Source organism: Macaca thibetana, chromosome 19 (assembly GCF_024542745.1).
Source record: "Macaca thibetana thibetana isolate TM-01 chromosome 19, ASM2454274v1, whole genome shotgun sequence".
NCBI lineage: Eukaryota > Metazoa > Chordata > Mammalia > Primates > Cercopithecidae > Macaca > Macaca thibetana.
In genome coordinates this window covers 17,525,823-17,550,114 of record NC_065596.1, presented here as the reverse complement: position 1 = coordinate 17,550,114, position 24,292 = coordinate 17,525,823, and the positions used below count along the sequence as shown (strand labels likewise).

At 45.5% G+C, this 24,292-nt stretch overlaps 1 protein-coding gene and 1 pseudogene across 1 annotated transcript in view; one reads left to right on the top strand and one right to left on the bottom strand.

Annotated features, from left to right (window-relative positions):
• The window catches only part of TRIP10 (thyroid hormone receptor interactor 10), a 550,254-nt gene that overhangs the window by 368,449 nt on the left and 157,513 nt on the right, over nt 1-24,292 (top strand). The gene's annotated exons all lie outside the window — the stretch shown is intronic.
• On the bottom strand, nt 618-22,489 carry LOC126941660 (chloride intracellular channel protein 4-like; annotated as a pseudogene).

The window sequence follows — 24,292 nt, the reverse complement described above, 5'->3', positions numbered from 1 at the left end:
TGAAGAGGAGTTTTATTGAGTGTTTGAGCAGCTCAGAGAAGATTCACAGTGGGCAGCTCCTCTCGGTAGGCAGGTCATCCCACTGAGTGTTCAGCTCTCAGCAGAGCGGAGACCCCAGAGAGGGTAGTTCCTCTCTGGTCCTCCTGATATCTGCAGGTCTCAGCAGAGAGGAGGCCCTGGAGAGGGTAGCTTCTCTCTGCAGCTGACTCGTTCCGATGTCTCTCTTTTTCTCTGCCCTGCTCTGGCTGAGCCTGGAGCTTTTATGGACTGCAGAGGGGATGCAGTGTGTGCCGACTAGGTCCATCGACAGCCGTGGATGGGCCTGGAAAAGGCATCAGAAGTCCCCACTCTGGTCCACAGGTCTGGCGGCCCTCAGCCTTCAGGCCCTCCCTGACCTGAACGTGGGGTCTTAGCGGGGACTTGCTCCCTTCTGCCAGGAATCAGTCTGACTCCTGCTGCTGTTCGTGGCCTCAGGTTGGGCCCTGACTTTGCTCCAAGATCAGAGCAGGTGCTGAGAGCAGGGAGAAACCAGGCAGTTGGAGCAGGTGCTTTGGAGCCTGCAAGGGCAGGGCTACCTCCCTGACCCCCCAAGAGCACAGGGAGGCTTGAATCTGTGGCTACAACTTGGGCGGCTGCAGAGGCCCAGGATGCAGCCTCAGGTGCGCCCCCTTGCAGACTGGGGTGGGGATTCCTGATCCTTGCTGGGCCTGGGCTGGCGTCCAGGGCAGGGCAATATCACCAGGAACTGCCCCTGTTGCCCCAGCACTCAGGCGCAGCCTCGGGAAGGCCTGGCCATGGGGAGTGGCAGGCTTGACGGTTGCCCTGATGTGGGATGAGCCTCAGGAACAGGGCTGGGAGGCCCTGCACAGAGCCTCCTCCTAAGGCCCAGGATCCCTGAACCCTCTGTGGGGTGGGTGCAGTAGCTGCACTGCTGGCTAGTCCCTAAAGAGGGCGCTGCTCCCTCTTCCTGCCACTGCCCGCAAAGCGCGGCCCCGGCTCCACATCCGGGCCCCTCTCTGCCGGACTGTGCTGCTCCAGTGCTGTGCTGAGGCCTGTGGACTGCAGGCTGCATGGTGGGGGAGCCGTCAGCCTCCTCCCTGGGCCCTCCCTACGGCAGCTGGTGTGATGCCAGCAGCCAGACAGCCCACTACAGCCATCAGTACCACACGAGTTTTCACAAGAAGCTGGTCAAACTTTCCCTTGTGGAAAAAATTAGTCTGTGGCCGGGCGTGGTGGGGCCCTGCCCTCCCAGGAGGTTATCACGACATAACCTGCCAATTTGATAAATCTCTGCCTCATGGAGTCACAAACATTCTTCTCTAGGGGAGAAGTTCTCCATGATTCCATACATATAAATTTTAAAAAATTTAACTTGGGGCTGGGCGCGATGGCTCACGCCTGTAATCCCAGCACCTTGGGAGGCCGAGGCAGATGGATCACCTGAGGTCAGGAGTCTGAGACCAGCCTGGCCAACATGGTGAAACCCCGGTCTCTACTGAGAATACAAAAATTAGCTGGGCGTGGTGGCGTGTGCCTGTAATTTCAGCTACCCAGGAGGCTGAGGCAGCAGAATCACTGGAACCTGGGATACGGAGGTTGCAGTGAGCCAAGATCACGCCACAGCACTCCAGCCTGGGTGACAGAGCAAGACCTCAGATGGTGAAGGGTTTGGGGAGGAAGAGGATCAGGAAAAGTAACTAATGGGTACTAGGCTTAGTACCTGGGTGTGGGAAGTAAGCCACCCAGGTGTTGAGGCAAGAGCTGGAGGGCACGAGCTGTTCCAGTATAATAAAATATATAAAATAAGAATAGTTAAACTAGATATAGATCATAGATATGATTGTATATAACTATCATTAATCGTTAGTCTGTAGCAATCACTCTTTATTCCAATATTATAATAATCCTCACTCTATAATCACCACCTAAGAAAAACCAGACCATACAGAGATAGGAGCTGAGGGGACACAGTGAGAAGTGATCAGAAGACAAGAGTGTGAGCCTTCTGTTATGCCCAGGCAGGGCCACCAGAGGGCTCCTTGGTCTAGCGGTAATGCCAGCATCTGGGAAGACGCCGCATGTTGCCAAGCAGACCGTGGTCTAGCGGTAGCGTCAGTGCCAAGGAAAAGCACCCGCTACTTAGCAGACCGGGAAAGGGAGTCCCCCTTTCCCCGGAGGAGTTCAGAGAAGACTCTACTCCTCCATCTCTTGTGGAGGGCCTGACATCAGTCAGGCCTGCCCGCAGTTATCCGGAGGCCTAACCATCTCCATGTGATGCTGTGCTTCAGTGGTCACGCTCCTAGTCCGCCTTCATGTTCCATCCTGTACACCTGGCTCTGCCTTCTAGATAGCAGTAGCAAAATTAGTGAAAGTACCAAAAGTCTCTGATATGCAGAAATAATGGCATAAACGGTCTCTCTCCTCTCTCTCTGCCTTGGCTGCCAGGGAGGGAAGGGCCCCCTGTCCAGTGGACATGTGACCCACATGACCTTACCTATCATTGGAGATGGCTCACACTCCTTACCCTGCCCCCTTGTCTTGTATCTAATAAATAACAGCACAGCCTGGCATTCGGGGCCACTACCGGTCTCTGCGTCTTGGTGGTAGAGGTCCCCTGGGCCCAGCTGTATTTTCTTTTATCTTTTTGTCTTGTGTCTTTATTTCTACAATCTCTCAACTCCACACACGGGAAGAAAAACCCACCGGCCTTGGGGGGCTGGGCCCTACACCTGGGTGAAATAATCTGTACAACAAACCCCCATGACACAGGTTTACCCATATAACAAATCTGCACATGTACCCCTGACCTTAAAGTTATTATTATTATTTTTTGAGACAGAGTCTTCTTCTGTTGCCCAGGCTGGAGTGCAGTGGCATGATCCCAGCTCACTGTAACCTCCATCTCCTGGGTTCAAGCAATTCCCCTGTTTCAGCCTCCCAAGCAGCTGGAATTACAGGCTTGCGTCACCACGCCCGGCTAATTTTTGTATTTTTAGTAGAGATGGGATTTCACCATGTTGGCCACCATGGTCTCGAACTCCTGAACTCAAGTGATCTGCCTGCCTCAGCCTCCCAAAGTGTTGGGATTACAGGCGTGAGCTACCGTGCCCAGGCAAGAAGGGAATACCTTAATGGCAACTTCTCCCCGCCACTTGCCTCGCCAAAATTCTTCACATCCACCTTTGCCAGTGCTTTCTTGTAACAACAAGAGTTTTTGCAATTGTTCTCTGAACGAGCAATGGTAGAACTGATCCAGAGCCTGATAATGTCGTATCGTAAATTAAATCTTTTAACGTAGTGCCCTCTGAAATAAAAGGATGATCTAATGAAGAGTCCTCTTTATTTGGCACTCGATGGTGAGTGGCAGAAACAGATCATCAACATGAGTGAGATGTGGAGGAGGCAATGGCAGCTGCTAGTTCTATGAGACCTGGGCCAGGCGACGGCTTCATAGTAGTTGAGTGTTTTATTTTATTGCGATAGTCCTGATTGCAGCAACACATTGTGGTCACACACCCAGTTTATGTATTTATATTTTTTATCTTAAACACATTTTTTTTTTTTTTTTTTTTTGAGGCAGTCTCACTCTGTCGCCCAGGCTGGAGTGCAGTGACGCGATCTCGGTTTACTGCAACCTCCGCCTCCTGGGTTCAAGCGATTCTCCTGCCTCAGTCTCCCGAGTAGCTGGGTTTACAAGTGCCTGCCACCATGCCTGGCTAACTTTCATATTTTTAGTAGAGATGGGGTTTCACCATGTTGGCCAGGTTGGTCTTGAACTCCTGGCCTCAAGTAATCTGCCCACCTGGGCCTCCCAAAGTGCTGGGATTATGGGTGTGAGCCACCACACCCAGTGAGACAATAGATTCTTGTAAACTTTAGACACCCAATTGAGCTAACAAACACTAGGTCTTATTTTATCAAACTGTGTGTTTGTACCCATTAATCAGCTTCTCTTCCTTCTCCCCCTCAAGAATAAACTTCTGTAAAAAAAAGAATCATAGAGAGGTTCATTCTCTCTTCAGTCGCTTTTGCTTAACCATTTCTACCTTAGCTATGAGTTTAAAGTAAACCCAGGCTGGGCGAGGTGGCTCATGCCTGAAATCCCAGCACTTTGGGAGGCTGAGGCGGACAGATCACTTGAGGTCAGGAGTTCGAGACCAGCCTGTCCAATATGGTGAAACCTCATTTCTACTAAAAATACAGAAAATTAGCCAGGCGTGGTGGTGGGTGCCTGTAATCCTAGCTACTCAGGAGGCTGAGACAGGAGAATCACTTGAACCTGGGAGGTGGAGTTTGCAGTGAGCTGAGATTTCATCACTGCACTCTAGCCTGGATGACAGAGTGAGACTCTGTCTCAAATGAAACAAAAGGAAACAAAAGGAAACCCAGCCCGGTAAATCTGGGCTGACCCTGTGGTTCAGTTTTTGTTCCACTCTAACATTTGGTCTCACGTGGAACCCACACATTCCCACACATTCAAAAAAAATTTTTAAAAGATAACTGAAAACATTTACTGGAGTTTGAACAACTGGAGTCACAAGGTGATTTTACAAGGGCAATTTTTAGTGATGGGAATGACTCTAGTTGCATGAGTGGCTTGAGAAATTAGTGACAAGGGAAGAATTTAAGATTGCCTATAGGAAGAGCTTCTTTTAGAAGACTATTTTTGGAAAATAACTTCAAATGTAAAGCAAAGTAGGCCGGGCATGGTGGCGCATGCCTGTCATGTTAGCACTTTGGGAGGCCGAGGCGGGAGGATTGCTTGAGCCTGGGAGTTTGAGATCAGCCTGGGCAACAGGGTGAGACCCTGCCTCTACAAAAATTAGAAGAAATTAGCCACACGTAGTGGTGCTTGCCTGTAGTGCTGGCACTTTGGAAGGCTGAGGTGGGAGGACTGCGTGAGCCCAGGATAGAGACTTTGCACTGCAGCCTGGCAACAGAGAAAGACTGTCTCAAAACAAAACAAAACAGAAAGTTACATGAATGAAAGGTGTACAAGGAACACCCATCGTGTCTTTTACCCAGGTTCCCCAGTTAATATTCAGGCCCGCTTGCATTATCATTTGCTCTCCCCCGCTCTCTCTGTCTCGTTCATTTTCTGTCTCCATCTCTGTCTCTCTCTCTTTCTCTATATCTATCTTTCTATCTCTATCTCTTTAAAATATGCTTACATTTTGTTTTTTATTTTTTCTATTTTTGTTATTTTTTTCTTCCTTTTTCCTATCTCTCTATCTCTCTTTTTTTTTTTTTTTTGAGACGGAGTCTCGCTCTGTCTCCCAGGCTGGAGTGCAGTGGCCGGATCTCAGCTCATTGCAAGCTCCGCCTCCCAGGTTTACACCATTCTCCTGCCTCAGCCTCCCGAGTAGCTGGGACTACAGGCGCCCGCCACCTCGCCCGGCTAGTTTTTTGTATTTTTTTTTTTAGTAGAGACGGGGTTTCACCGTGTTAGCCAGGATGGTCTCGATCTCCTGACCTCGTGATCTGCCCGTCTCGGCCTCCCAAAGTGCTGGGATTATAGGCTTGAGCCACCGCGCCCGGCCCTATCTCTCTATCTCTTCATCTCCATGTACTTCTCTATCTCAGTCTCTCAATCTTTTCCTCTCTGTCTTTGTCTCTCTCCATCTCTATCTCTCTACCTCTATCTATCTCTTTCTCTGCCTATCTCTCTATCTCTGCCTATCGCTCTCTTTCCATCTCTATCTCGTCTCTTTTTGTCTCTACCTATCTCTGTATCTCTACCTATCTTTCCATCTCTGTCTCTATCTATCTCTATCCCTCCATCTCCATCTCTATCTCTATCTGTCTCTTTATCTCAATCTATCTCTTGATCTCTCTATATCTGACAAGACCGGGGTTAAGAATCAAAGCCAGAGGAAACCACAGCCTCAGAGGCCAGGGAAGTTCTGGGAAATTTCCCATGCAGTGTGAGAGGATTTGAGAAAACAGGAGGGAGTCTTGGGGCATTTGTGAAGGCGATTTCTTAGAAAGAAATACAGAACTGGTTGGGTGAGCTTTGCTCCGTCCTTTGGCCCGTGTTTTAAGCAGATCAAATGATATCATTAGCCCCTGGGGGCATGAAATATCAGCTAATCAGCAGTCCTCTTTTTTTTTTTGTTTTAACATTTTTATTACTTTTCTTTTTTTTTTTTTTTTAAACACAGAGTCTTACTGTGTCTTCCAGGTTGGAGTGCAGTGGCGTGATCATGGCTCACTGCAGCCTCAACCTCCTTCCTAGGTTCAAGCAATCCTCCCACCTCAGCCTTCCAAATAGCAGGACTAAAAGCACACACCACCATGCCCAGGTAATTTTTTTGTTTTAAACTTTTTGGTAGAGACAGGGGTCTCTCCATGTTGCCCAGGCTGGTCTCAAACTCCTGGGGTCAAGCGGTCCTCCCACCTTGACCTCCCAAAATGTTGGGATTACAGGTGTGAGCCACTGCCCCAGCTGTGCCCACATTTTTCAAGGTGCAATGATACAGAATAAAAAGAAAGAGAGACTAGTTTCTGCTCTCAAGCAGTTTACATTTTAGATCATGAGTCAAATCTAGATCAGGTGAAATCTAGTCCATGGTCTGTTTTGTTTCTGAGACATGCTCTCACTGTGTCACCCAGGCTGGAGTGCAGTGGCACCATCATGGCTCGCTGCAGCCTCAACCTCCCAGGCTCAAGCAATCCTCCTGTCTGAGCCCCCCAAGTAGCTGGGACTACAGGCATGTGTCACTACGCCTGGCTAGATTTTGATTTTTTTGTAGAGATGGAGTCTTGCCATGTTGCCCAGGCTGGTCTTGAACTCCTGACCTCAAGCGATCCACCTGCCTTGGTTTCCCAATGTGCCGGGATTACAAGCGTGGGCCACTGTTCCCGGCCTCCTTGCCAGTTTTTGTAAGTTAAGTTTGATTGGAATGCAGCCATGATCATTTGTTTATGTAATGTTTATAATTGCCTTCACGCTACAGTAGCAGAGTTAAGTAGCTGCAACAGAGACTGTGTAACCTCTGTGGATATGCACATATGGGGGGGTTAGAGAAGGGAAGAGAGAGAGAGAGATTTTTTTTATTATTATTATACTTTAAGTTCTAGGGTACATGTGCATAATGTGTAGGTTTGTTACTTATGTATACTTGTGCCATGCTGGTGTGCTGCACCCATCAACTCGTCAGCACCCATCAACTCGTCATTTACATCAGGTATAACTCCCAATGCCATCCCTCCCCCCCCACCCCCATGATAGGCCCTGGTGTGTGATGTTCCCCTTCCCGAGTCCAAGTGATCTCATTGTTCAGTTCCCACCTATGAGTGAGAACATGCGGTGTTTGGTTTTCTGTTCTTGCGATAGTTTGCTGAGAATGATGGTTTCCAGCTGCATCCATGTCCCTACAAAGGACACAAACTCATCCTTTTTTATGGCTGCATAGTATTCCATGGTGTATATGTGCCACACTTTCTTAATCCAGTCTGTCACTGATGGACATTTGGGTTGATTCCAAGTCTTTGCTATTGTGAATAGTGCCGCAATAAACATACGTGTGCTTGTGCCTTTATAGCAGCATGATTTATAATCCTTTGGGTATATACCCAGTAATGGGATGGCTGGGTCATATGGTACTTCTAGTTCTAGATCCTTGAGGAATCGCCATACTGTTTTCCCTAATGGTTGAACTGGTTTACAGTCTCACCAACAGTGTAAAAGTGTTCCTGTTTCTCCACATCCTCTCCAGCACCTGTTGTTTCCTGACTTTTTAATGATTGCCATTCTAACTGGTGTGAGATAGTATCTCATTGTGGTTTTGATTTGCATTTCTCTGATGGCCAGTGATGATGAGCATTTTTTCCTGTGTCTGTTGGCTGTATGAATGTCTTCTTTTGAGAAATGTCTGTTCATATCCTTTGCCCACTTTTTGATGGGGTTGTTTGTTTTTTTCTTGTAAATTTGTTTGAGTTCTTTGTAGGTTGAGAGAGAGATTTAAAGAAATTGTCTCACATGATTGATGAGGCTATCAAGTCTGAAATCTGCAGGGTAGGCTGGAGACCCTGGGGAGAGTTGTTGACTCTGAAGTCAGAGATTAGAGGCAGGACTCCTTCTTCCTGTGGTGGATTTCAGTCTTCTTCTCTTAAAGCCATCAACTGATTGGTTGAGGCCCACCCACATTATGGAGGGTCTCCCAGGGACTTTACTCAAAGTCTACTAATTTAAATGTTAGTCCCTAAGCCAGGCACCGTGGCTGTAATCCCAGCACTTTGGGAGGCTGAGGCGGGTGGGTCCCCTGAGGTCAGGAGTTTGAGACCAGCCTGAGCAACATGGTGAAATCCCGTCTCCACTAAAAATACAAAAATTAGCCGGGAGCAGTGGCGCATGCCTGTAATCCCAGCAACTAGGGAGGCTGAGACAGGGGAATTGTTTGAACCCAGCAGGCGGAGGTTGCAGTGAGCCAAGATTGCACCACTGCATTCCAGCCTAGGCGACAGAGGGAGACTCTGCCTCTAAATAAATACACAAATAAATAAAAGTTGAAATTATAAAAAAAAATCTCTGCAAAGTAAATTATGATGTAAGGCTGGAGTGTTGATATTCTCCTATGGCAGGACCGTGAAGGTATATTGCTGGCCTTGCCGGATGAATGCTAACTGTTTCTGGTCGTCTTTATTAACGTATGGAGTGAAAAACCATGGACCAGGCTGGATGCAGTGGCTCATGCCTGTAATCCCAGCCCTTTGGGAGGCCAAGGCGGGAGGATTGCTTGAGCTCAGGAATTTGAGACCAGCCTGGACAACATGGCGAAACTTCATCTCTATAAAAAATATAAAAATCAGCCTGGCATGACCAGGTATGGTGGCTGACACCTGTAATCCCAGCACTTTGGAAGGCTGAGGTGGGTGGATCATGAGGTCAGGAGTTCGAGAACAGCCTGGCCAATATGGTGAAACTCTGTCTCTACTAAAAATACAAAAACTAGCCGAGTGTGGTGGTGTGCACCTGTGGTCGCAGCTACTTGGGAGGCTGAGGCAGAAAAATAGCTTGAATCCTGGAGGCAGAAGTTGCAGTGAGCTGAGATCACACCACTGCATTCCAGCCTGGGCAACAGAGCAAGACTCCATATTAAAAAAAAAAATTAGCTGGGCGTAGTGGTGTGTGCCTGTAGTCCCAGCTACTTGGGAGGCTGAGGTGGGAGGATCAATTGAGCCTGGGAGGCAGAGGTTGCAGTGAGCTGCAGTGGTGTTACTGCACTCAAGCCTGGGTGATAGAGTGAGACCCCATTAAAAAAAAAAAAAAAGACAAAAGAGTATTAACCAGATTGCTGGGTACAGTGGCTCACGCCTGTAGTCACAGCACTTTAGGAGGCCAAGGCGGGCAGATCACGAGGTCAGGAGATCGAGACCATCCTGGCTAACATGGTGAAACCCCATCTCTACTTAAAAAAAAAAAAAAAAAAAAAAAAAAATATTAGCGGGGCATGGTGGCAGGCTCTTGTAGTCCCAGCTACTCGGGAGGCTGAGGCAGGAGAATGGTGTGAACCTGAGAGGCAGAGCTTGCAGTGAGCTGAGATGGCACCACTGCACTCCAGCCTGGGCGACAGAGCGAGACTCCATCTAAAAAAATAATAAATAAAATAAAATAAAATAAAATAGCTACGCATAGTGATGTGTGCCTGTAGTCCCAGCTCCTAGGGAAGCTTAGGTGGGAGGATCACGTGAGCACAGGAATTTGAGGTTGCCATGAGCTATGATTGTGCCACAGCACTCGAGCCTGGGCAACAGAATGAGACCCTGTCTCCAAAAAAATTTAAGAAAGTAGCAAAGGACTTGGCTGAACTGTGTTCTAGTGTTTTGCAGAAGGCAGATCTTAGAAGTGACAAAACTGGATACTTAGCTGAGGAAATGTCTAAGCAAGGTGTTGAAGGAGTGGCTTGGTTTCTTCTTATAATTTATAGCAAAATGCAAGAAGAGAAAGGTAAGTGGAAGGAATTGTTAAGCAAAAAGGAACCAGAACTTGAAGATTTGGAAACTTCTTGGTCTATGCATATTGCAAAAAATGACAAGGCTTGTTCTGAAGAGAACGCAAGCATAGATGTGAGCCATGGATTTAATCAGCCATCTCCCTAGAAGTTAGGAATACAGATGGGATTATACCAGCAGAGACACTGCCGGTTCAAACTAAAAGGAACAGAGACAGATCAACCTAAGGGAAGGATTTCAGACTTCTAGGATTCAACAGGATGGGGCGATGAAGTTATTTGGCTGTGAGTATGCATTAGCCTTTAAGAAAAGGGAGGAATGGGGGGCCGGGTGCAGTGGCTGAAGCCTGTAATCCCAGCACTTTGGGAGACCGAGGCGGGCGGATCACAAGGTCAGGAGATCGAGACCATCCTGGCTAACACAGTGAAACCCCGTCTCTACTAAAAAATACAAAAAAAACTAGCCGGGCAAGGTGGCGGGCGCCTGTAGTCCCAGCTACTCGGGAGGCTGAGGCAGGAGAATGGCGTGAACCCGGGAGGCGGAGCTTGCAGTGAGCTGAGATCCGGCCACTGCACTCCAGCCTGGGCTACAGAGTGAGACTCTGTCTCCAAAAAAAAAAAAAAAAAAAAAAAAAAAAAAGGGAGGAATGACTTCAAAGGCAATTCAGAGATCATCAGGGCTGTCCCTTTCACAACAAAAGGAGTCTGGCTCCTCTTCATTTTCAGAGGGCAGGATTTCTTCCTCACTGTCAAAGGATCAGGGACCACCACAGACAGCCTCGGGATCCTGAGCCGAGGGGTGAATCTGTCCTGAGGATCTGAATTGATGATGCTTCCCTGGTGGTCTAGTGGTTAGGATTTGATGTGCTCTCTCCCAAAATGGTGATGCTGCCGCTGCAGTGGGCCTGGAGGCAGAGCATGGGAGCAAAGAGGATTATTCTCCAGCCTTAAGATCGAATGGAATTTGCCTTGCTAGATTTTGAACTTGCTTGGGACCCATCATCACTTTCTTCCTTCTGATTTTCTCCCCTTTTGGAAAGGGAATCCTATGCCTGGCCCAGCATTTATTTAATTTAGTATTATTATTTTTTATTATAGTTTAAATTCTGCGACACACGTGCAGAACGTGCAGGTTTGTTACACAGGTATACACGTGCCATGGTGGTTTGCTGCACCCATCGACCCGTCCTCTACATTAGGTATTTCTCCTAATGTTATCCCTCCCCTAGCCTCTCACCCCCCGACAGGCCCCGGTGTGTGATGTTCTGCTCCCTGGGTTCATGTGTTCTCATTGTTCAACTCCTACTTATCAGTGAGAGCATTTGAGACAGAATCTTACTCTGTTACCCAGGCTGGAGTGCAGTGGCATCATCTTGGCTCGCTGCAGCCTAGAACTCCTGGGCTCAAGTCATCCTCTCGCCTCAGCTTCCCCCCAGGCATGAGCCACCATCCCTGACTATTTCTCTAATTTTTTTTTTTTTTGAGACGAAGTCTCGCTTTGTTGCCCAGGCTGGAGTGCAGTGGCGCGATCTCGGCTCACTGCAAGCTCCACCTCCCGGGTTATGCCATTCTCCTGCCTCAGCCTCTGAGTAGCTGGGACTACAGGCACGCACCACCATGCCTGGCTAATTTTTTGTATTTTTAGTAGAGACGGGGTTTCACCGTGTTAGCCAGGGTGGTCTTGATCTCCTGACCTCGTGATCCACCCACCTCGGCCTCCCGAAGTGCTGGGATTACAGGCGTGAGCCACCGCGCCCGGCCATTTTTTTTTTTTTTTTTAAGAGATGGGGTCTTACTATGTTGCCCTGGCTGGTCTCGAACTCCTAGACTCAAGCAATCCTCCCGACTTGGCCTCCCAAAGTGGAGGAATTATAGGTGGAATTATAGGAATTATAGCTGTGGCTGGGTAAGTCTCTGGTATTTCGTTATGGCTCGCAGACCAGGCTAATACAGTCCCCATTCCAATGTTCATAATCCCGTATTTCTTCACAATCAATGGCCTTGCTTTAACTGCAGACACCACCTGAGACTGAAAATTCAATCTGTGTTGGAATCCAGTGAGGGATTTATGCAAAAATAGATTTTTTTTTTCAAATGGTGTCAGGCAGGCAGAGACAGAGACGAGAGAAAAAAAAAAAAAAGTCAACACCAGGTGATAAGGTTTGGCTGTGTCACCACCAAAATCTCATCTTGAATTTTAACAATCCCCACAAGTCAAGGGTGGGACCAGGCGGAGATAATTGAATCATTAGGGGTTTTCCACCATACTGTTCTCATGGTAGTGAAGTACTCTCAGGAAATCTGATGGTTTTACAAAGGAGAGTTTCCCTTCACAAGCTCTCTTGCCCGCTGCCACGTAAGACATCTCTTTGCTCTTTTTCATCTTCTGCCTTGATTGTGAGACCTCATTAGCCATGTGGAACTGTGAGTTCATTAAGCCTCTTTCCTTTATAAATTACCCAGTCTTGGGTATGCCTTTTTTTTTTTTTTTTTGAGTTGGAGTCTCACTCTGTCGCCCAGGCTGGAGTGCAGTGGCACGATCCTGGCTCACTGCAACCTCCACCTCCTGGTTCAAGCGATTCTCGTGCCTCAGCCTCCCGAGTAGCTGGGATTACAGGCAGCCATCACACCTGGCTAATTTTTGTATTTTTAGTAGACATGGGGTTTCACCATGTTGGCCAGGCTAGTCTCAAACTCCTGACCTCAAGTGATCCGTCCGCCTCAGCCTCCCAAAGTGCTGGAATTACAGCCATGAACCACTGTGCCTGGCCAGTCATTCCTTTTGGAATATCAAAGTTGTGATTTGTTTTTGACAATATGCAGTTTGGGCAGCAGATGGCCATCGGCTAATGCCATTTCATTGCCATCCAGAAATTTACGTGTAGAAAACTTAGTGTCCTCCATGATATTTTCATCAATTTCATCAGGGAGAGGATAATTCAGATATTCATAAGTTTTTGCAGGTTTTTTTTTTCTTCAACTTTTAAGTTCCAGGGTACATGTGCAGAGGATGTGGAGGTTTGTTACATAGGTAAATGTGTGCCATGGTGATTTGCTGCACAGATCAACCCATCACCTATGTATTAAGGCCAGCATTCATTAGTTATTCTTCCTAATGCTCTTCTTCTCCTCACCCTGCTGACAGACCCCAGTGTGTGTTGTTCTCCTCTCTGTGTCCATGTGTTCTCATCATTCAGCTCATAGTTATAAATGAGAACATGCAATGTTTGATTTTCTATTCCTGTGTTAGTTTGCTGAGAATAGCTGTTCCAGCTCCATCCGTGTCCCTGCAAAAGACATAATATTGTTCCTTTTTATGGCTGCATAGTATTCCACGGTGTATATGTACCACATTTTCTTCATCCAGTCTATCACTGATGGGCATTTGGGTTGATTCTATGTCTTTGCTATTGTGAATAGTGCTGTAGTGATCACATGCATGCATGTATCTTTATAACAGAATGATGCATATTCCTTTAGGTATATATCCAGTAATGGGATTGCTGGGTCAAATGGTATTTCTACTTCTAGATCTTTGAGGAATCACCACGCTGTCTTCCACAATGGTTGAACTAATTTACACTACCACCAACAGTGTAAAAGCGTTTTTTTTTTTTTTTTTTTTTTTCTCTCCACAACTCACCAGCATCTGTTGTTTCTTGACTTTTTAATAATCACCGTTTTCTGTAGGGTTTTTAAGAGATCCCTCACTCATGCTTCATTAACTTCTGGCCTTGAATTCTTGATCTATGTAGAGAATTTGGCAAAGATGTCAATTCCAGCAGTATTTGATTCTGGGTGTTTTGGTGAAAGCTTTAAGTACTTGGGAGGACATAAGACTTCTTCAGGAGATTCCTCAATCTTATTTGACTTCAATATTATTTGAAAATTATAAGTGGTGGGTTGTTCCCAGGAGCCTTGTTTTGCAGATCTGCAGGTTTCCATTTCAGATCAACAGTTGTGACACTAAACACAACTCCTTTGAACTAAGGAATCATGAGGAATATCTGGGGAAAAAGGCAGATTTCTGTGCTTTCACCATCACTGACCACCTTGACACAGAGCTCAGTGAGGGGTGCTTTGTCTTCCTCCTTCAACCTGTTCAGTGTCATTGACAATGCCAAGGCCAGCTCAGCTGGGCTTTGCAAATGGTGGCAGCTGCTGTTTCTGCTCCAGGGCTGCTCTGGCTGATGACTTAGGCCATGCTGCTCACTGGACAGTCTGGCATTGAGGACTTGTGACTTGAGCCACTTCCTCAACTGGCTTTAAATTTATCAAAGGGAGATTGTCCAGGTGAGCCCGAGTTAATCATGCAAACTCTATAAATCTGAATGTAGAAGGCAAATATCAAGAAAGTAAGAAACCAGAGAGATTCAGACCTTGAGAAGGATTTGACCTGTCATTGCTGGCTTTAAAGATGGTAGGGGCCACATGACAAAAACCTGAGAACACTTTCTAGGAGCAGAGTGATCCTTGGCTAACAATGAGCTAAGAAAACAGGGGCCTCAGTTCTGCACTGCAAGGAACTGAATTCTGCCAACAACATTAATGAGTTTGAACACAATTTTTCCCCAGACTCCAGATGAAAACATGGCTTGGTCAACTCCTTGATTAAGTAACCCTGAGAATAGAATCCAGATAAATCTTGCCCAGATTCCTGATGCACAAACACCATGAAAATAATGAATGAGTATTGTTTCAGGCCACTAAGTTTGTGATGATTTGTTACACTGCAGTAGCTAACTAATACACTGGGTTATGCGGCCAACCTGTTGATTGGGATCCCCAGTCTTATTTCGCATAGATACTTCAGAACCATGGACAGTGGAACAAATGCCAGGGGAGAGCTGATTGGCTGGATTAGCTACCATCCAAACTGGAGAGATCCTATTGGACAATCTTTGACCTGGGCACTGATCCCTGGACCAGTCAGATTTTGTCAGGATCTACAGACTCAACTTTTCCTTGCCAACCATGAAAATGGTGCCTCAGGGGTCCTGCAAGGTCCTGAGTGAACAAGTCCCTGCCTAGTTCTTCAGAAGGATATTGCACCACCCTCTTCCTCATCCACATTAGCCTCCTTTGCCTTCTCCTTCCCATTTCCCAGCCATTGCCCAGTGTTGTTCCTGTGTTCAGGAACTCTGTTCTTTTCTCTCTTTGAAACTTTCTATCCTTTACCTAGCCAACTCTTATTTTTTTTTTTTGAGACAGAGTCTCTCTCTGTCACCCAGGCTGGAGCGCATTGGCATGCTCTTGGCTCAGTGCAACCTCTGCCTCCCAGGTTCAAGTGATTCTCATGCCTCAGCCTCCCCAGAAGCTGGGAATATAGGTGCATGCCACCATGCCAGGCTATTTTTTTTTTTTTTTTTTGAGATGGAGTCTCACTCTGTCACCTGGGCTGGAGTGCAGTGGTGTGATCTTGGCTCACTGCAACTTCTGCCTCCTAGCTTCAAGTTATTCTCCTGCCTTAGCCTCCTGAGTAGCAGGGATTACAGGTGCCTGACACTATGCCCAGCTAAGTTTTTGTGTTTTTAGTAGAGATGGGGTTTCACCATGTTGGCCAGGCAGGTCTTGAATTCCTGACCTCAAGTGATCCTCCCACCTTGGCCTTCTAATGTGCTGGGATTACAGGTGTGAGCCACCATGCCTGGCCTGATATCTCTGAAATTTAAAAACTATTTAGAATATCACTGGGACTTATGTGCTTTCATAGCCAATGGCCTGCTGCTAAAACTATATAAGCCCCTTCCCTCTAGGCCCAGGGACTGTCACAGAAGAGGTGGGCATGTGAGATGGTAAGGGCCAAATTTGAGGGATAGAATTATTTCAGACCCTCATACTCAAGAATGGGCACACAGATGCCCAAACATCTTCCAAAATAAAACTGCTTCTTGGGCTACTATGTGGCCTCTCTCCATCCATCCCAACCATAAAAAGTTTTGCTTGCCATAGAATTAAACAAAAATTATAGAGAGGATATCCAGATGCCTGGTGTATTAGTCTGTTTTCCTGCTGCTGGTAAAGATATACCTGAAGCTGGGTAATTTGTACAGGAAAAAGGATTCACAGTTCCACGTGTCTGGGGCAGCCTCATAATCATGAAGGAAGGCAAGGAGGAGCAAGTCACTTCTTACATGGATGGCAGCAGGCAACAAGAGAGCTTGTGCAGGGAAACTCCTGTTTTTAAAAGCATCAGATCTTATGAGACTTATTCACTGTCATGAGAACAGCATGGGAAAGACTTGCCCCCATGATTCAATTGCCTCCCACTAGGTCCCTCCCACAATGCATGGGAATTCAAGATGAGATTTGGGTGGTGACACAGCCAAACCATATCACCTGAGCCTTCTGGGTATAGTGCTGCCAGTAATAAAATTGTGCCAATTGTATAAACAATTTTATCAGCCACTTTAGGAGAAATTACTAAAAAGACTACAAAAAGCCTTGCAGCACATTGAAAGTCTCTAAATTCCTTAGCTTAAATGGTTTTAGGAAAATGCTTATATTTTGTATCACTAATTGCTACAAGTGTGTAACTACAACCAATATTACAGTAGCTCAGTGCATAGAACTTAAATAGATGTCAATTTTATAACCTCGCCTTTTGACATTTGATTTTTGGCTCTTATGTTACTTAAAGGGTTCCCAGGGTTAGTGAGAACCTGCCCACCACCATTCCCATCTGGCCTGGAACATTTAGTTGGCTGTAAATATTATGACTCCAAGACCTTTGGCCATAGGGGCCCCACCGAGGGACATGTTGGGCCTGGGTAGGCAGACACACCACCCCAGCAATAATATGGGACAAAATAAAAGTTTGGCCATTGATGCTGCGTCTGGTATATAATGACAAAAAAAAGGGGGAATGTAAACTAATAATTAAATCCCAAGCTCCCCCTTCCCACTGCCACTGACAGAATGGATCCCTCCTTGGCCAAGGGAACCCCCTGTAAAAAAATCTTAAAAACTTAGTTCCCAGACATAATGAGATGGGAGGCCAGACATACCTTCCTTTTGTGGTTTAGACACAATAACTGACCAGCATTAATGGTCAAATAAAAATCACAAGACGAATGGAACAGACTTACTGTAACAATAAGATAGCAAATTAAGCCAGGTATGGTGGTATGCACCTGTAGTACCAGGTTGCCGGGTCTGACCTACGGACCCTGACCCAGTGACGGATGAAAGACATACACTGACACAGATATTTTGCCTGTCAGTGCGGCTAAGGGGCTCTGCTGCCTGAGTCAGCAGAATCGGCCTTGATAAGCCAGTGAAATTCACATTTATTTAGTACAGATTAAATGACAAAGGTCTCAAGTAAACACCACTGGGGGGTAATTAACATTGCCGACCTCCCAAGTAGAGAGCAATCATGCACCCGCAGATGACCAAAGGTCAGTCTTAGGACCACAGGAGTAAACAAGCTATTTAGATAAACTCCTCTACAGTCCCATATATCTATGCCCTAAGCTTTTAAGATAATTCAACTGCCTTCAGCCAAATCTTCTACGTAAGTTATACAAACTCCTGGCCTTCCAAGAAGATTTGTATCTATTTCCTGTAACTTTATAATTTCTCCCACCACCCTGACCGATCCCCTACATCTCCCCCTTCTCTGTTTTTCACATCAGTCCTTGTTGTTTGAAGAGTACAGACGTGTGCATCAACAGGTCTGTCAGGCGAGGCAGTCGTTGCTCTTATTCTGGCTTTGCATCCTAGAATTAGCAAATAACATGAGGTAAACATGAGTATAATCAGTAACATTCTTTTCCAGTCGAGGAGTGACCTGTAGTGTTACTTGGCGCTTCAGTTTGATGTGTGCTGTTACTAAGGATCCCCACTGGGGGTATGTTAGTTTCTTCTAGTGAAGCACTCACATTTTTAGAAGCTGGGAAGGGGTTGTTTGTCTAAGCAACAGGGCAGACAAAAGGCAGATTAGAAGATGGGCTTAATAGAGTGTGGCAGGTACAGGTAGCAGGCAAAGTGAGAGAATGAAAAAGGAACAAATTATCTGGAGTGAATGGTGTTTGTGTTTGGAGTAGGATTTGCTTAGCCTTCGGAGTTGTCCTCTTCAGCCTCCTCCAGATAATGTCTGGGGCCTGTGTTGTCTGATGAAGTCACATCATCTGGGGCTGTGGATCCTGCCGGGTCATCTCCTTCATTTCTGGTATTGGGTTGGGTCCTAGCCATGCCATGGTAAGGTTTGATGCATCATGCTGGAATCCAAAGAGGACCTGAGGGGGTGTGAACACCAGCATATCCTCTTCCCCATGTTAGCAAATCATCTGGACCACACCATTCATTACTATTTATATCCTTCCATAAAACTGCAGGTTTTGTGTCTTGAGAAGTTTTAGCAAAGTGCCTTTCTATAGCTGGTGGAAATTTGTCACCTAAATTTTAAAAATGAAGGGTAAATGAGGTGTGTGCTAGTAGTGTTGCAGGGTGCTTATCCATACTTTCCCTCTTTTTGTTTTCTGAGCATATTTTTAAGGATGGAGTGGGCACGTTCTACTATGGCCTGTTCTTGGGGGTTATATGGAAAGCCTGTGGAATGTTGGATGTTCCATGTGTGACGAAATTGTTGAAGTTATGAGCTGGCTAAGTTGGACCATTATCAGTTTTTATTTTTGTGGACTGCCCCATAAACACAAAAGTTAAAAGAAGATGTTTAATGACATATTGAGTGGACTCTCCAGGAAGAGCATGTGCACTAATTAAATGAGTGTAGGTGTCAACAGTTACATGTACATATCATAGTTTTCCAAATTCAGGGATGTGTGTACATCTATTTGCCATAACTGATTAGGTTTTAGTCCTCTAGGGTTAACACTTGTAGAAGGAGGGGATGTGCCTGTGAGTTGGCAATCTGGACATTGTAGGATAATTTGTTTAGCTAGTCTCTGGGTAAGTTGAAATTGTTTAGATAAGTTTCTCCAGTTTCGGTGGAAAAATTAGATATATTTCTCCAGTTTTGGCAATTGGGTGGCTTGGTAAAGCAGTGATGTCATAACTTGTAAGTCTGTTTGATCATTGCCCTAAGCCAATGGGCCAGGCAGTGAGCTGTGGACTCGAATATGGGTAATAAAAATAGGGTGTGTACATTGATCTAGCAATTTCTGAAGTTGGAGAAAAGCAGTGCACAGGGTGGGCTCCGGAGTGAACTTAATGAGTGCTGTCTCAAGGTTCTACAATAAATAAACATAGTAAGCAGAGTCACTAACAATATTGATGCGCTGAGTGGAAAAAGTCTCCAAAGTCAATATTAAGGCTCCAACTTCAGCTCTTTCAGTGCTAGTAAACCCATATCAAGTGAGGGAATTATGTGGTCTCCACCAGACAGTTACTTTTCCATGTTTACCCGAGCCATCAGTACACAGTGTGAAAGCATTAGGTATAGGGGAGTGAACTATTTTTGTAGGTAAAATCACAGTAGTTCGAGATAAGAATGGAAGGAGTTTGTCAGCAGAAAGGGCATGCTCTATATGGCCTGTGTAATCAGAGAGGGCTATTTGTAGATCTAACGACGGGGCAAAACTGCTTCAAATTGCTTTTTACTTAAAGGAATTTTTATGACATTAGGATCATAACCTAGCAACAGATTGCATCATTTGTGGCCTGAATAGATGACTTTACTGATTAACTGGATATAGGGAGAGAGTGATGTAGTCCCAGTATGTGAGCAAAAAACCCATTCTAGAAGGCGCAGCCCTGGGGCCATCTGTCCTATTAACTCTGTAGGGGAGTGTTTAGTGGGAAAAATAAACAATTGAATTGAATACCATGGATCAACGTAATCTAGTTGCCTTTGAGAGATAGCTTGCTCTATCTCTTCAATTTCCTTTTTCGCTGTGGGGGTTAAATACCTGGGAGAATCCAGGGCTGTATTGCTCTTTGAGATAGAAAACAGGTTTTGCAATTTACCATTAGTAATGCCCAAGTTGGGGCGAAGCCAGTTAATATTGCCTAGTAATTTCTGATAATCATTTAAGTTGCTAGTATTTGATTTAACCTTTTGAAGTCTTACTGACCAGGAAGTTAGTATGTACCCAAGATATTTCCAAGGAGAAGACATTCGTACTTTTTCAGGTGGGTGCTATGATTAAACCTCTTGACTTTACATTCTTTACAACAGAGGTATATAAACTTAAAAGCATTGGCTCCATTGGGGCTGCTAGTAATATATCATTCATAAAATGAATAATCTTGCACTTAGAAAATTCTTTTCTACTGGGGAGCAAAGCTTGATTTACATGATACTGACACATGGTAGGACTGTTCAGCATTCTTTGAGGAAGCACTTTCTAATGAAATTGGCAAGCTGACCTTTCATTATTGGTAGCTGATATGGTAAATGCAAATTTTTCTCTGTCCTGCTTTGCAAAGGGAATGATATAAAAGGAGTCTTTTAAGCCTATGATGATTATAGGCCAATCTCAAGGAATTGACATGGGGGAGGGGTTGATTGCCCGAGCTGAAGGGACCCTATAGGTTGCAATTAGTATTAATAGCACATAGGTCATGCAAAAGTCTCATTTACCATACTTTTTGGGAATGACAAAAATAGGCAAATTTCAAGGGCTGTTAGATGGTTCTATATGGCTGGCTTTTAATTGCTCTTCAACTAATTCATGGTCTTTTTGCAATTTCTCTCCCTTCAGAGGCCACTGTTCTACCCAAATTGGATCTTGACGGAGCCACATCAGGGGTAGGGGAGGGATAATAACAGTGGCCATTATTAGAAAGGGATCTGCAGAGTGACTCCCCCATTGGGCTAAAAGGTCCCATCCCCATGTTGCAAATGACAGGATCTCACTCTTGTTTTATGGTTGAATAGTACTCTATTGTGTATATGTCCCATATTTTATGTATCCATTCATCTGTTGATAGAAATAGATTGCTTCCAAATCTTGCCTATTGTGAATAATGCTGTGATAAACATGGGAGTGTAGCTATCTCTTTGATATACTGATTTCCTTTCTTTTGAGTATATACCTAGCAGTGGGATTGCTGGATTGTATGGATTTAGTTATTTGAGGAACTTCCATGATGTAGGGAGACCCCCTGAAACTATTGCTATGGAATAAAAGATGAAATGCTCCTGATTATTGTAAATACAAAATTGCATGCAGGATTGTGTAAAGATAATGCCAAGTTGGACTGCCAGAATGAGCCAACAGTGTGTGATGTGCTTCCCCCTGTGGAGAGCTTATGAATGGATGTGCAGTCGGGGAGGTCACATCACCAAGATTCCTACCCCAGAAAAGCAGATGTTCATAGCTCTGGGAATGGAATGCAACCTTTGTGAAGAGCCTATAAACAGATGCATGGCGGGGGGTGCCTGTCCATATGGATAAGATAGGGCTATAAACGCCCTCATCTTGTCATGACTCTTCTAGGCCTCTTTAGGGTTAAGGCATACTCCCTTCTGAGCATTTCTGGTCTAACCAGTTGTCTAGCTTCACGTCCTGTTACTATGGATTGTCTAGTTTCATTCTTCTGAATATGGATATCCAGTTTTCCCAGGGTCATTTATTAAAGAGACTATCCTTTTCTCAATGTTTGTTCTTGGCTTTTTTGTCAAAAATGTGTTTACTCTAGATGTATGGATTTGTTTCTGGGTTCCCTATTCTGTTCCATTGGTCTATGTGTCTGTTTTTATGCCAGTACCATGCTGTTTTGTTTACTATATCTCTGTAGTATAATTTGAAGTCAGGTAATGTGATTCCAGCAGTTTTGTTCTTTAGCTTAGGCCTGTTTCCCTTGCCTCCATAACTGTTGCGGGTATTGACAGTCAGGCTGCTAGACCCCTTAGAACTCCCCATCTCTGGTGCCAACTTGGACAACATTCTTTTATGCACACCTTTTTAGTTATCCCCACCTGCCCAGCTCCCTTATTAGGTCAAGAAGTTTTAACAAAATTATCCGCTACCTTAACTATTCCTGGACTACAGCCTCATCTCATTGCTGCCCTTCTCCCCAACCCAAAGCCTCTTTCACATCTTCCTCTTGTATCCCCTCCACCTTAACCCAAAACTATGGGACACCTCTGCTCCCTCCCTGGCAACCAATCACATGCCCATTACTATCCCATTAAAACCTAATCACCCTTACCCAGCTCAACGCCAGTATCCTATCCCACAACAGATTTTAAGGGAACTAAAGCTTGTTATCACTCACCTGCTATAGCATGGGCTTCTAAAGCCTATAAACTCCTTACAATTCCCCCATTTTACCTGTCCAAAAACTGGACAAGTCTTACAGGTTAGTTCAGGATCTGCGCCTAATCGACCATATTGTTCTGCCTATCCACCCTGTGGAGACCAACCCATACACTCTTTTGTCCTCAATACCTTCCTCCACAACTCACTATTCCATTCTCAATCTTAAAGATGCCTTTTTGTTTTTCTATTCCCCTGCACCCTTTGTCCCAGCCTCTCTTTGCTTTTACCTGGACTGACCCTGACACCCATCAGTCCCAGCAGCTTATCTGGGCTGTGCTGCCGCAAGGCTTCAGGGACAGCCCTCATTACTTCAGCCAAGCTCTTTCTCATGATTTACTTTCTTTCTACCCCTCTGCTTCTCACCTTATTCAATATTTTGATGACCTTCTATTTTATAGCCCCTCCTACAAATCTTCCCAACAGGACACCCTCCTGCTCCTCCAACATCTATTCTCAAACGAATCACGTATCCCCCTCCAAAGCCCAAATTTCTTCCTCATCCATTACCTACCTTGGCATAATTCTTCATGAAAACACACGTGTTCTCCCTGCCAACTGTGTCCAGCTGATCTCTCAAACCCCAACCCCTTCTACAAAGCAACAACTCCTTTCCTTCCTGGGCATGGTTGGGTACTTTTGCCTTTGGATACCTGGTTTTGCCATCCTAACAAAACCATTATATAAACTCACAAAGGGAAACCTAGCTGATCCCATAGATCCTAAATCCTTTCCCCACTGCTCTTTCCATTCCTTGAAAACAGCTCTAGAGACTGCTCCCATACTAGCTCTCCCTGACTCATCCTGACCCTTTTTCATTACACAGAGCCTAAGTGCAGGGCTGTGCAGTAGGAATTCTTACACAAGAACCAAGACCATGCCCTGTAGCCTTTCTGTCCAAACAAATTGACCTTACTGTTTTAGGCTGGCGCTCATGTGTGTATGCAGTGGCAGCTGCTGCTTTAATACATCTGAAAACCCTCAAAAAAACAGGCTATGCTCACTGACCCTCTACAGTTCTCACAACCTTCAAGCATTAATATCTTCCTCACACCTTTCACACTTACTGTCTGGCCCTTGACTCCTCCAGCTCTATTCACTCTTTATTGAAACCCCAACAGTAACTATTGCCCAAGGGCCCGATTTCAACCCAGCTTCTCACTTAACACCCAACACAAGTCCTGAACCACATGACTGTGTTTCCCTAATACACACAGCATCTTCCCCCTTTCCTCAGATTTCTATTCTTTCAATTCCAAACCTAGACCACACTTGATTTATCAATTGTAGTTCTTCTAAACCCAATCAGTTTTCACCAGCTAAAGCTGGATATGCTGTCATGTCACACACCTCCATTATCGAAGCTGCTGCTTCCTCCTTCCCCCACTTCCCAACAAGCTGAACTAATTGCTTTAACTTGTGTGCTCTCTCTCGCTAAAGGAATGCACATTAGCTGTTATACTGACTCCAATATGCTTTCCACATCCTCCATAACCATGCTGCCATCTGGGCTGAAAGAGGCTTCCTTACCATACAAGGCTCTTCCATTATCAATGCCTCCCTAACAAAGGCCCTCCTTAAGGCTGCTCTCCTGCCAGCCAAGGCTGGAGTCATTCATTGTAAAAGACACCAGAAACCAACTGATCTTATTGCAAAAGGAAATGCCTATGCCGACAGGACAGCAAAACAAATAGCCAGTGCCTCCACACCTGCCAATATTCCAGCCCCAACTCCAGAGGGCCAGTATTTTTCTTTCTCTTCTATCACTCCCATCTACTGTTCTTCTGAAAACCTGCTCCACCAGTCTTTTCCAACTCAGGGCAAGTGGTTCTTAAATCATGGAAAATTCATTCTTCCTGCCTCACAAGCTCAGTCCATTCTTTTTTCCCTTCGTGACCACCTCCATGTGGGATACAAGCTTCTGGCTTGCCTCCTGCAGGCCCTCATCTCCTTCCCTCCATGGGAATCCATCCTTAAGACCATCACCTCTCAATGCTCTGTCTGCTATGCCACCAGCTCCCAAGGCTTTCTCAGACCTCCTCCTTTTCCTACACATCAGGCTTGTGGATTTACTCTGACACAAGATTGGCAAATTGACTTTACTCATATGCT